The sequence below is a fragment of the Abramis brama genome, assembly GCF_963993115.1.
Source record: "Abramis brama genome assembly, chromosome: 22".
NCBI lineage: Eukaryota > Metazoa > Chordata > Actinopteri > Cypriniformes > Leuciscidae > Abramis > Abramis brama.
This window is the reverse complement of record NC_139984.1, coordinates 3,854,945-3,867,072: the sequence shown is the minus strand read 5'-3', so window position 1 is coordinate 3,867,072 and position 12,128 is coordinate 3,854,945.

Below are 12,128 nucleotides of genomic sequence, written 5' to 3'. Positions count from 1 at the left end.
ACAGTGTGTGACCGGATCAGGAGTAATTCCTCACCCAATAACAGCTGCTCAGTGTTTACTAAACCCAGAGGAAAAGCACTTCTCTCGTAGGTGTCAGGAGATCACATTTACAATATCATGTTTGCTTTTCATTCACACATAATTATCTAAAGCAAAGAGCGCCAAGCAGTCTTATTTGCAGAAAGCTTCTTGCAAGAATGCACCAATGCAAAGAGAACAAATGCATTCACACATACCGATGACAAACTTGATGTGAAAAGTTGAGTTCATAATCAATCAGAAAACAACAAAACTAATTTTTATCAGGAAGTTGAAGGAAGATAGGGACTTGAGATGATATACACTGCCCGAAAAAATAAAAAAATAAATGTTGTTTGGATTTAAATAGGCAAATGCTTAAGAGTCTATGACTGGACCATTATTGCAGTGATTATTATGTTATCATGTTATATGTTTGGCAACAGTTCTTCAAACCCTAATTGATGGAGTGTGTAGATTTTCAATTCTTTTAACAACCATGTATGAAGACACATCAGGGCCATATTCTACACTGTAAAAACATGTTACTGCTATTTCTACCAGAAAGACTCAGAGAATAAATACTGTGACAATTATCCATTTATTAACAACCAAGCAAGCAATAAGATTCTTTGGCGTAGGCCCCGTCCGTAGCTCGCAATCTGAGGGTCCGGACTCTGCATATCCTGCCTGAAGACCAAGGCAGGGGCGCAGCCGACCCCCTGTGAGGTATGGAAGGGACCATCCTGGTGGTGGTGGGGAGGATGGAGGGAAGGATTTGACTTGGAGGTGGTGGGGAGGATGGTGGCGAATTGGAGCGTCAGCATCTGCGAACTCAAACATGAGTAAGTACCGATCTTTTATACCACAAGTGTTGGAATGTGATTGGATAGATAAAAGGTCAAGTGACGCACCAATTAAGTCTTCCTGGCAGAACTTTATGCTAAAGCTTTCATTTACTTTAAAAAAACTACATACACATAATATTTTTGAGTAGATAAGTCTTGATTTCTTTCATGGAATCTACCTAAATAAATCATGTAAAATCCCCTAAATTAGTCTATGACACAATGAATATAATATTTTTGCGAAATATGCTTTTATTTTAAGTTTATACTCAAAAGTGAATGAATTAGAGTGAATGGAAATAACCTGTTTATATTTGACTTTGAGTGATATTGCATAGTTTACTCAAAAACACATAAAATAACAGTTAATTTCAATATTTCCTCTCCATTTCCAGCCGTGTGCAAAGCATGCTGGGAACTAACAATGGTGTCTCTAAATAAAACCGCATAACTGAACTAATTCTCTTAAAATAAATAGGTAGCCTTTTTTCCATTAATTTTATTAGCTTAATTGGTTCCTCAATTCAAGCCTCAAAATTGTTTATATTTTCTTTAAAAAAAAAAAGTAGGAAAATGTATCTTGATTTTATTAGTGAAATGTTCAATACAACACTGAACCACAATTTTTTTAATGAAATATACACAATATTTTATTTATCACCTTATTTTTATTTTTTTTTACAGTGCAGGATGACAATACAAGATCTTTATTAAGATTTTAATATAATTGTGAACTATTCTGCATTTTGCATTCTGCAGTTAAGTGTCCATAAACATCACATTGAGTTTGTAATTAAAGTATATTGTTTCTGTAATATAAGTTCTTTTTAAAAGTATTCTAAAGTGTAGGCATTAAAAAGTGAATCCCTGAGTCTACCTATTTAGATTAACCTAGACTTTATATAGTGGCAATTCATAGTGACTACACCTGTCATGTTCACAAAGGGACCATTAAAGTGGTCCATAATCGTAATCTTCTGAAGTCCTTCTTCTGTGATGAGAATTTGTTTGCTGATAATCTTCCCCTCCAGAGAGAGAATAACTAGAGATCTGGAATATAACACACAAACTGAATTGACTTTTTAAATGATATTTATGGGGCTTTTGATGTGTTTGAGGAACTTGATATGGTCATCATGAACTGTGGTTAAGACATTCGTACATTTCTAGATTGATCCAACTGATAAGTTTAAACCACAATTTATTTATTTTTCTCTTCCTGGGTCATTTCTAAAGTTTGGTGGATTTTGGACAGGGCAGGTTTGTTGAAAACAATGTTAAAATTCAGTATTTTTTTAGTCTTATCTGAGGGAGAATCTGTCCGTCGATAAGAAAGCACACTGGTCGAGCTCAGACAAGCTCTAGAGTATAACCTAATGATTCTGATCAAATATAAATATGTATGTAACTGGACATGTTATGTTTTACACTAGATAAGCCTTCCAAAAATGAGGAAAAGAGTGAAAAGTGTATGATAATATTTTGTTCTTGGAGTTGCTTTTCCTCGAAGGAAATCACGCTCCTTCTAGCAAGTGATGTGATTTTGAACAAATGCTTAAGATTTTTTAATGGTAATTAGCACCAATGTAAAAGGGTGGACAAACTTATTTAACAGTTTTACACATTAAAAAAAAATGTGTCAAAATAAATTGTATGTTATGTCAAAGATAATCAGATAGTCAGAGGGCAGTATAAAGTATAAAGTATACAATGATTTGTGTTTAGTGTATAGAAAAGTTGGTAACACTTTATTTTGATGGTCCCTTTTGAACATTCTGTTAACTTTGCAATATCAACTATCTCTCATTAGAGTATTAGTAGACTGTCTGCTTAATATCTACTAACTCTTTATTGTGATGATCCTCCAACAAACATTCTTCTGACTATAAGTAACTGTGCAACTACATGTCAACTTATTCTAACCCTAACCCTACCAGTCTACTAATACTGAAACACTAATGAGAGTTAGTAGACAAGTAGGTGCAACATTACTTATAGTCAACAGCTAAAAGCTTCACTTCTCAGAATTGCTCATTTAGAAATATACTTTATTTCAAAGTTAAGTTGAGAAAACAGGATGGGGACATGCGCTTCAAACTTATATTTCTATATTTAAAAATTATTCTTAGGTATTACAGTTTTTTACGATTGTTTACACACTAAAATAAAAATGTCCACACAATTTGCAAAATTCTACTCCAATGAGCAAAATACCTCCACAGATTTGCACAACATTACACACAATGTCTGCTTCACCCTTTTTGCAAAACATTACACACAGTGATTTGTAAAACTCTACACACATTTTCACACCTTAGACACAGATAAGGATTGTGAGGTTGCTTCCTTGTCATTACAAAGCCCCGGATTACCAATGACCACACTAATGAACGAATTGGATAATCACATCCACCAGGTGTGGAAGCACACATGTGCTAATTTGAAAACGCAGCACTCAGGTGTGCTATAAAAGGCAGCAGGTGAGTTCACCTGTCTTCAACAATGATGGAAGGAGCTAGAAGAAGAAGAAGAAGAAGAAGAAGAAGAAGAAGAGTGAGAATGAGAGGGGGAGCTCAAAGAGGAGATGAAGGAGGTAGAGGAAGAGGAGAAGGAGGTAGAGGAGGAGGCCCAGGTAGAGGAAGAGGAGAAGAAGGAGATAGAGGAAGAGGCCTAGGTAGAGGAAGAGGAGAAGGAGGTAGAGGAAGAGGCCCAGGTAGAGGAAGAGGAGAAGGAGATAACATCATCTTTTGCGCTGCTATTACACAAAATGGGGTCCTCCACCACCATGCAAACCTGGGACCCTATAATGCAAATCTAATACTTGCATTTCTTGACAGATTGCACAAGATTGTCACAGCATTAAACCAAGTGGACCAGATGTGGTACATTGTCGTTTGGGACAATGTCTCATTCCATCGGGCTGCTCTGGTCCAGAATTGGTTCCATGAGCACCCTGAATTTGAAGTCTTATACCTTCCCCCATACTCCCCCTTCCTGAATCCAATAGAAGAGTTTTTTTCAGCATGGCGGTGGAAGGTATACGACCTGCGGCCCTATGACCGTTTGCCCCTCATTCAGGCCATGGAGCAGGCCTGTGATCATATCGAAGCAGCTTCTGTGCAGGGGTGGATTCGTCACACAAGGCGATTCTTCCAATGGTGCCTTGCCAATGAAGACATAGCCTGTGATGTGGATGAAATCTTATGGCCTGATCCAGCCAGACGGAGAGATGATGAATAGTTACAGTATTCTTGTTGCTTTTACAGTAGTTTTTCTTCAGAGTCAAAGTGTATGTACTTCATGCAGTAATTTTTATTTGTCTACAGATTTTATTTGTTTCATTGATTTCATTGTTGGTTGATTACTGTAACTGATTATGGTAAGAAATACTGTAAGTATTGAAATAAATACTTGAAATATTCAGTCTGAAGCATCAGTGTTGTGCAGTGATTGGTAAGTTTATAGTAGGCCTATGTGTGTACATTCTCCCTATATCTCAAACTAATCATGAAGAATGTTGTGGGTATGTCACTATTTTTTTGTCATCTAAATTATCCCTTACATAACAATGTCTGGCCAAAAATCTAGCACATGCTATTTCCTAAAATTATTTTTTTTACAAATGTGTTTTATATTTATCACAGCTGTGTGAAACTGGCTGCAATAGTGTCTGATCATTGAGGACTGTGTTGGTTAAATGAAAACTAATAGCATTTTCACAAATATGTGTATATGTTTTGACTGAAGTGTGTAAATTTGCAAACAATCTAGGAATTATGCAAACTGAGTGTGGTGTTTGGATAATTGTGATTATATTTTGAAAAAAAGAACCCGGTTTTCAAAATTGCGTGTAAACAATTGAAAAAAACTGTAATCATTATGATGTTTTGTAAATGGGGTATCTATACATTGAAAGTTGATAAACTGTAGGAATGACCCTTCTGCATCACTTTGTGATACACAATGATGAGAAATAGCAAACATTCGATCTGTAAATTTAAATCAGTCCATTTAATTGTGTTCAGTAATTGTATTATTTAGTTCTCTGGACCCCTCACCACCCATGAACCGTGAAACATCTGTGAACAGTTTCAGATAAGCACACTTATCTCTACTGCCAAATCGCTTCCATGCATAGGAGAGAAATGTACTTTCATTAACATATTTGCTCTGTATTTTTCACCACATGAAAATGTTAATACATTGCAGATTTGTAGAAAACTCACATGGTCGCTGTTTTCTGACTGCGGCGAGGGATTTAATTTAATGCAATAACCTCCATACTGCAGTGTAATTTTTAAACCGAGTGTCTCTGCGGATTCTTGAAATGTGTCCCGAACTGACAAGTTGTTAAATGTACCCCAGATTTATAGAGAATGTGTAAAACACGAGCTAGAAACACAATGCACACACACACACATATGAGCACACCACTGTAGTGAGAAACTGAAGAGTGATATATTATATTAAAAATGATACTGATACCTTTCTCTACAGAAAATGAGGCCCATTTCTCCCCAATAGACTTTCTTTCACTCTCCTTTCTTTCCAGCGGTCGTTCTACCTTTGGAAGAACACCAGAGAAATGACAGAAGCTATTTAACAAAATAGTTGCTGGCCAAATTGTTCTAATGGTGACCTGCTCCCCATCAAATGAAATAAAAGCTGAGAAGACATGACAGCTCTATTGGTTTAATAATGTGGGCATGTTGACAGACCTAGTCACAACATGTTAAATCATGAAAAGTTAAATTTCCTAGTGTACACATAACAGGAGGAGATATGCGATAGCTGCAGAGAGCTAGCCGCTAGTATTTCATTGACGCATAATCCTTCAGAAATGTGTGACCTGCATGCATGAACCGATAAAACGTGTATAATGTACTTTGAATGCACTGTATGTCATTCCCTGATTAAAGTGTCCTACGAATGTACAAAATGGGTATAAGGTGTGGAATGTAAAATAGGCGTTCAGGGAAATTTGCACTGCTAGTTGCTTATAGTCAATCAAGTCACCTTCATAGAGCTTTTTCCAATACAGATTGTTTTAAAGCAGCTTAACAACAGGACAGTTATCCAATAAAGTGTGTTTCGGCTGTTCAGCAGCTCGAGTCTAACTTATAGTCAGTATATGTCTAAAGTGGAGCATCAAACCTTACCTTAAAGCTGCAGTCTGTAAGAATGACAGCTAGTGGTGGAAATAGGTACTGCAGTCCAAATTCAAAATATCGTAGATCGTTGTTTCCCGCCCCGCCTCCTCAGACTCGACGCTCACGGGGGTCGCCAGTTTGAGGACACGCGACAGGAACGAGTGCAATTGACAATGAAAACTGAGAAGACTTACTTTCTGAAGCAAAGCGTTGCATTCTTGTAAGAAATATTTTCATATTTAAAACTTTATCGAATAAAATAACTAGCTTCCGGCAGATGGCTATACGCAAGTCGACTTATGCCAGTTCAAACAAACAGGGAGCTACCGCGTTCGTCATTACTTTGTGCGTCAAGTTCAAGTGTTACTCTTTCAAGAGTTCAGAGATTCAGGTCAAATGATTGTGAAATAATGATTATGTTAAAACACAACCAACACCATCAGATCACCTTTTCTCGTTGCTCATCTGGCTGTTATAACTCAGGTACAGCAGCCAAACAAAATCTAAAGTAAATGATTTAAGGTCAAGAGTCCAACTAAAAGAAACACGGATCACCATAATGGTGACTTAAACTTACGGTTTTCTCCTTCAGTGATTCTGCTTGTTAACATCAGGTGTCTTCAATGTTGGCAATAAAAAAAAATTGTTTAAAAATGTTTTTTTTGGTAAATTTTACTCATTTTAAATGGTTAACTTTTAAGGAATTAATTTGATTAATTATTACTCAATTCTAATTTGTTAAATTTAATTAATAATATTGCTTGTAATCTGCTGCCACAATTTTATTGATTAGATATAGTGTATTAATTTTTACAGTGTAAGTCACCTGTCGTTTCATGCAATATCAAAAATATGAGATCAAAGCATCAAAAACTAGACTCCAATTGCTAGATGTACGGTGAAACAAATTGAATCACTTCAGAAAACTGGTTAAAACATGTGACCCGTATAAATTAGGCTACTTTTATCTTTCATTTACTATGACATTATTGATCCCCATTCTCTTCTTTTCCATTGTAGGGACAAACAAGCATTTCATTACCATTAAAATATCGTCTTTTGCATCATCAGAGTTTAAATCTGCATAAGGGTGAGTAAATGAGAAAATTATAATTTTTACATAAACCATTCTGAATATGTTAGGCCTATTGCCTCCCCAGGTGAAAAAGACGTACTGTTAAATGTATTAAAAGTGCATTAAAGTATATTTGTATTGTACTAAAAACATACTCAAGTACATTTTTTATATATTTAATAGTACGTCTTTTTCACCTGGGTCTGTAGAATATAAGCAACAAGTAGCACATTAAGTTTTACATTTTTTATTTGCAGATACAAATACTGTCAGTCATCTTAAATTGTTTTCTTTACCAATAGATGTCTGCCAAACCTGCTGACCTTGAGAAAATGCTTGCCTGTGTCTCCTTGTTTGATCCTTCTTGGTAAGTATGTCATATTAGACATACTTCTTTTCTCTAAAACAAAGCCAGCCTGACACATAACTTTCGTTTATCATGATAAGATCCACATTTATGTGCCTCATGCTAAAATCTACTGACTATAAATGTACTCTGTATGACCTCTGCAGTTAATTCCAAGTCTTCAGTGAATTATCCAGTTGTTTTTGGTTAGAATTTTTTAGGTAATCAAAATTATACACTGCAAATCATTTTAATTGAAAATGTTCTCCTCTTATTTTTCAGATACTTTTTTGGAATAAATCCGGAAAAGAGGACCAAAGTTGCACAGAGAAAAAAAGGTGTGTAAAATAACTGGGAAAACTGTGCAGAAAAAGACTTTAACCATCAGTCCAAAAGTATAAAATGCTGATATATATTTTATAAACTATTTGTTTTGATATAAAATAATTGGCTAGTGTTCACTGAAGCCTGACTTAAGAGTATATTTGTATTTTATGAACAGGTAATGTATGTAGGCTATGTATGTATGTGTGTATGTAATTATGTATGCCTGTTTTAAGGCATATGGTAAAAGTCTATCTAATGTTGTATGAGAATAAATCTAAAAGTTTATCTAGTGTTGTGTTGTTCTCTTTTGTAATCCACATAAAGTGTAGGGTATAATATGTATTTAAAATTGAGATGGGGTTGTGAGTAGTAACACAACTACACAACTACTATGATGAGCGTACAGTGATGGCAAAGGCTCTAAATGTAATGGTGTGTTCAAGCCATGTCGGAAAGATCGGATACGAGTTGAACACACATGACCTCCATCACAATGTCGTTAATATGAGTGGAAAGCTTGTTTTTGATTTTCTTTAAGCCCTGATGTTTATGAATTGAGGGCGTGTCAGTGAGAAACATGGTGGAATATTATTTAAAGGTATTGGCTTTAATAAAAGCATGTTTTAAGGTCATCTTTTATTTGAGCCATTTGTTTGCAAGCAATTTTCAGTGTGTTTTTTATTTTAGAATGCAAATTTTAAATTGTCAGATTCTAGTAGTGTTTACAATGTAAAGATCACATTTTAGAGTACTTTAATAGTAATACACAGTTTGTGTATGTGCATCCGAACACCTGACAGTATTATACTGTGCAGCCTATATTTTCTACAGCACAGTACTGTAATATATTTTACAGTAATAAACTGTTGCTTCAGATTACAGCATTCTACAGGTAAATCTAGCTGCCTGTAGTTTACTGTAAATTAACGGGGACATTTTTTTACAGTGGTATTTTTATGCTTTAAGTGAAAAAGTTTCATACAGCTCCTTTAAAATTTTACATTTAATTTAATATTCAACAATATCATTGATCTGCCTGCATTGACACCGTTATATGAGAACTGAACTGAGCTGGACGATGACATAACCATTTTCTCCAGAGCGGCTATATATATAAATGAACTAAATTAATAACTTTTTACAACTAAAATGAAACATCACTGAACTTACTTGAGCTGGACTGTGACGCTATTCTCTTCTAGAAACAAACTTTGTTGTATTATTTTCCTGTTATCTCTGCAAAACTGCTTTGAAACAATCTGTATGGCGAAAGGCGCTATATAAATAAATGTGACTTGACTTGACTTGACTTTAAGCTTTACTATACGATTTTCCTGTATTTAAATATTTAATGTAAAAATTACATTTTAATATGAAAACAGCATCAGTATGCCTTCACGCATTTGTGAAGTGCTCTGTTTTCACTGGTGGTTTTTCAACTTAATGCTCCTGCATTACATTATGTAAACTGCATTTATGACAAAGAACTGTCATAAAAATGTCACTGTTTGAACCCATAAATACCTCAGCTCAAAGTCTATGTGTGTACAAAACTTCTTGACAATACAGCTAAGGACCGAATGTTTGTGACTTCCTCACACAGATAAGGAATGTTTAGAAGGGTGGGAAAGAAAAGCTTTTCTCACGCCTGGACTCGATGGCTGCATTTCTTTGTCGATGGATACCTGGACAGCTTTACCACTGTTTATCTTTTATCTTCATTTGACATTTTGATCTTCAGCAGACACTGGCCTAAACCTGACCTAAACCTGCAAATATTCTAGATATTCAGTGTTTAAAGAGTTGTGTGTTTCTTTTACCTGTCCAACTGTAGGAAAGAACAATCTCTAAAGGGATTAACTCCCTTGTGAAAGTGTAGTGTGCTTAGTTGTACTTAATTGTACTGAAGCACACTTGTAGCATATTTCGAATCTTAAAAGTATATTTGTAAAAAAAAACTGAAATTGCAGATATTATAAAATTAATATTATTAAATAATAGTTTTGTATTAAATAAATAGTTTTGTATTAAATAGAATTTATTAAATAATCTATTAATAGTATTTCTATTAATAGATTATATTCACAAATATTTTTTTTTTTTTTTTTTTTGCAACAGATCAGACATTCTGAATTTAGATTTTTAAATACATTGTTTGAATTTTTTTAATTTTTTTTAGACACAAACAGACATCAAGAATCACTTTATGAATCTCAACAACAGTGACATGCTATTGTGATAAGGACTATTTAAGTTTAGTTTGTTTATCTTTTGTTGTTTAAGTGCTTCATGGAAGCCGTTTTGTTCCTCTGTATAAATGCCTAATTCATTCATTATTGAGAGATGATGATGCACTTGAAGTTATTCTCCCATGAATACTTACCTGAATTTGTTTTTTGTTGAATAAAACTCCCGCGCACTTGAGCCCATATCATCTCTCTCTTGTTTTTATGTTTTTATGCAGCTTCAAGTGCAGAAACAACATTTGCCGACATGGTACAGAAATGACACGTCACTCTTCTCAGCCCTCAATCACAATCCATTTCAGCGAGTGGTTCACACACTGAACATCACGACCTTCCACCAGCCAGTCCCATGGTCAATCCGTCTCCATTCTCTGGGTCAACAGAGGAGTGCAGTGGATTTATTTTGCAGTGCCAGCTCGTATTGGAGATGCGGGCTCATCAGTTCCCGACCAAACGTCCCAAAATTGCATATGTAATTTCCCTGCTGAAGGGTCGAGCTCTACAGTGGGCTCATACGATCTGGTATCAGGACGGGTCACTGACACTGACATCCTCGTTTAAATACGGAGGTGGGATGAATGGAAAACAGCCTTTGTTTCTCTTAACGGCACTACGAGTACCTGGTGATGCCTTATGGACTGGTAAACACCCCCTCTGTGTTACAGGGCTTTATGAACGGGGTGTTATGGGAGTACCTTGTGATGGATTTTTTAATTAATCATAACTAACATTTATTTTTTCTTGCAGGAAAAACATTCATATGCTTTTGAATCTTAAATGTTTCCAAAACCTTTGGTTGAAAACTCGTGACTTTGAGTGTGTGAGTGTATAAATAACAAATAGGGGAAATGAAACTAGACAGATGTCTAGGTTTGTAAACTTGTAACTAACAATGAAGTAATCAAGAAAACAGAGTATGCTTATACCTAGTAACAGAAGGGTTTCCATATGAAGAACCAATCAAATTGTAGGGAAATTATGTAATTTATCATGTCATTTTCGCCATGCTCCTATTCTATAAAAAACTGTTGTATTCCTTTTTCGGATGAGATTTTTTTGAGAATTGTTCGCACACTCTCCCGTCCGTGATTAAAGCATTTGAAGGACATTGTCTGAAGTCTGTCGGTTATTATGTCGGTAAGTTAGTTAGGGGACTCGGCCGACGTCGACTGTAGACATGCTAGAGTATAAATATTATTGAACGGGGACGTCGATTGTAGACAAGACCCATAGAAACTAACGTCGACTGTAGACGTTCGGGGACGTCGATTGTGGACGAGACTCAGGTAGACTTAGGTCAGGTGCAAAATAGAGAAAAATATCCCACAACGTCCACCGCTTTGTCATCATTTACGTTGATGACATCTTAATCTGTGCCCGGAAAGCGGAAAAATGCTTGTTCCATCAACACAGTGTTCAGTTCCTCAGTTACAACATTTACAAACAAGGCGAACATTTACAAACAGATGGGCGAGGGGAAGGTAGAAGCGGTTAGTTCTTGGCCCATTCCAAGGACCATCAAGGACCTCCAACTCTTAGTTTTGCACATTTTTATTGAAGATTTATCTGAGACTACAGCACCATCGCAGCCCCCCTCACCTCACTTGTGAAGAAGGGACCAAAGACGCTAAGTTGGAACGACAAACCCTCTGCTGCATTAACCAAACTGAAATAAGCTTTCACCTCGGCTCCCATTGTGGTCCACCCAAATCCAGAACTCCCCTTCGTCGTGGAGGAGGACACATCTACTTCAGGAGTTGGTGCTGTATTGTCTCAGTGGCAGGGGACTCCGGAAAAGCTCCATCCATGCACATTCTCCTCCCGTAAACTCTCACAGGCAGAACTGAACTATGACATTGGTAACCGTGAGCTTCTGGCAGTTAAGCTGACATCTACCTCCCATCTACCACTTCTAGTTTCAGTTTCACTTTATTTTGATGGTCCCTTTAACACATTCTGTTGACTATAAGTAATGTTGCACCTACATGTCTACTAACTCTCATTAGAGTATTAGTAGAGTATTAATAGACTGGTAGGGTTAGGGTTAGATTAAGTTGACATGTAGTTGCAAAATTACTTATAGTCAGTAGAGTGTCTGTTGGAGGACCAGCACAATAA